A 2,838-nucleotide genomic window follows, 5' to 3' on the forward strand; every position below is an offset into this window, starting at 1 on the left:
TAGTTCGGCAACGGGTCAAAGAGAAAATTTGTAATATATATATATTATATATATATATATATATACTAGGTGGTTAGTCCGCATCTTGCATGGACAGAAATGTTTAAAAAATGTAAAACAGAAATTCATGTTATAAAATAAAGATAATTAAAATAATCAATTAAGATATAAAAAATCAAAAATGCTAACTCAAAAAAACCCTCATGATCAATTAGTATGTGAACATAAAAGTTATAAAAACAGTCACAAAGAGACAGATGAAAAACTAATCAATTAGCAAGGCAACAATGAATAACATAAACAATATCAAAAGTTTGGATAAAACGATAACCATAAACCAAAACTGTGAAACAAAAACAATATGAGATACTAGAACAAAGACGAAATCCAAAAGCTAGTTGAAAGGCAATAATCAAGACAGAAAACATTACAAAAAAAACTCTAAACACCTAAAACATATGTTACCAATCTCGGAATGTCACCAAAAATAGTTATATTTATAGCCTCTAGGTCAAGTTAGGGCTCTGATTGCTGAATCACAAACCAAAGAGAACTATTTCAACACGAGCGAAGTATATAATCAACCATACATAAATACAAGAATTAGTATATAACCACCATCATAACAAAAACATGAAAGTGAGTCAGTTAACCTCGCATCTAAAAGCTTGAAATGTGAGTCTTCTTCATAAACATCATTGTTTATATCGTATAGTTCGCCCATATCACAGCTGCAAATGAACAAATAAAAATTCAAAAAAACACCACAGCATCAAAAAGAGAATGTACAAGCCTGCTAACGTGATACACAAGAAAAAGAGACCTGTAAAGAATAGGAACGACATATACACCAGACCAATATCCTGGATTTCTCTAGTATTTCAAAGCCGCTCACCAGTCTAATTGGAAAGAATGTGAAGTTTGAGTGGACAGAGGCGCACACATCTTGGAATGGAGAAGGAGAAGTTCGACTGAAAGGAGAGAGAGGAGAGATTAGGGCAAAAATGAGAAAGAGGAAGAGAGAGAGAATAGATCTGGACACCCGACACGCGGTTAATAATAACTCTCGACTCCGACCACGGATCAAGACAAGATTGGTCTTATTAGAAAGCTTACCTCCGGGGCTTCGATTTGATATATTAAAAGTCACGTGGATCCTCACAGATCGCCGGGAAATCGTCTCAGAAGTGAACGGCGGTTTAGGAAAAAAAGTGACGAAAAAAGAGAGAAGATGGAGAGACTAGTGTTTTACAAGCTTGATGAGAGATAAGAGGTACTTATATTAGGTTAGATTAGTTTGGTATGGGCTTAATGGGTTGGATTAATGGGCTCGCATGATGTTAAAAAGAGATCAAAAAGAGATTAGAATTGGGCTTAATTAAGAATGTTGGTTTAATTTAAATAAACCGGAATTGATTTTTAGTAACAACCGACCCGGCAGGTCGGGGTATTACAATCTTCCCCTTCAATGGGATTCGTCCCCGAATCCTAGAGAAGAAGTTCCTGAAAAGAAATTCGAAAGCTAAAGACCAAGAGAAATAAAAGCACAAGTGAGGAGAGGAGCTTGGTCGCAGAAAGAGAATGAAGTCAGGAATGAGATCAGGAAATGGAAGCAAGAAATAAAATGGATCCAGAAGGAAGAATCAGAATTGGAATCGGAAGGAGGAACAGGAATAAAAGTTCAGAAGGAGATTAGGAATGAAAGCACAAGGAGTTATGGCATTAGAAAAGATAGAGGTTAAGAAGAAAAGACAAGAAGGAAGTTGGAAAGGAAACAAGAAGAAAATAGGAATGAAACAAGAAGGAAATAAAGATGAGGTTAGAAGGAAGAAGAAAATGGAAGCAGAAGTGGGACTGGAAATAAAATCAGATGAAAAAATTAGAAATGAACCATGGCACTAGGATTAATAATGGCTAAGAAGAGAGAACAAGGAGGAATCATATAACTCATGGTGCCAAGAAGAAGAAGAGAAAGGATTTCAGGAGTAGAACCATAAGGTCCACGCCACCAAAGAGGAAAGGAAGCTCAGACTTAAGATCATAAAAGATGGAAGGATTTAGAGGAGGAAGCATGATGCAGAAATAACACTTTAAGTAAAACTCAAAACCATTTCTTTATTAATTTTAAAAGGAGGAGTAGAACATATTGTTTTCGAAAATAGTAAATGCTACAAGAACACTAGCATAGATTAAAGCTAACTCCTAAATAAGAAATCCTAACAACCAATAAATCAAATAGAGCAATCAATAGAATAAAGAATACTAGTTCTACTCCTAAGAAAAATTATTTTCCCTACTAGCTATCGGAATCTTCGGAAGGGTATTCATCAAATTCCATCTCACTGAACTGATGAGGATGGGGCCTCCAGATCGGGAAGACTGCTCAACCCACAGTGCATTGCGGTAGACCTCCTGCACTCTGTCACCTGGGCCTACTCCCATATCCATGATCCCGGACCTGAGGTTTGAATGCAGACCCTGGAAGAAGTAGGTTGCAAAGTCCTAAGCAGTGTAGGTCTGAGGTGCATGCTCCATTGCATTCACAAAGTCATGATGTTACTCCTGAAGGGTCCTATCTGCCTGGATGGAAACCCTCTCTATGCTCCAAGCGGATTCACTGGGGAAGCTCCTGGTGATGCCGAGGTCTTCTGGCACTTACAGCATCGCCCATGCTCCACCATGTGCTGAACATCTGGCTTGGCTTCCGGGGGAGATCTAGGGCCAGATCGGGATGCCTCCCTACTCCAGGGAATCAACTCTGAACTATACCTCCAAGAAGGTCTTTCGAAGGTCTCCACCCGAGTCGTACAAATTACTCTCTTTCTTGCCATCTCCCTG

This window comes from Eutrema salsugineum, unplaced genomic scaffold (genome assembly GCF_000478725.1).
Source record: "Eutrema salsugineum unplaced genomic scaffold, Eutsalg1_0 scaffold_8, whole genome shotgun sequence".
NCBI classification, from domain to species: Eukaryota; Viridiplantae; Streptophyta; class Magnoliopsida; order Brassicales; family Brassicaceae; genus Eutrema; species Eutrema salsugineum.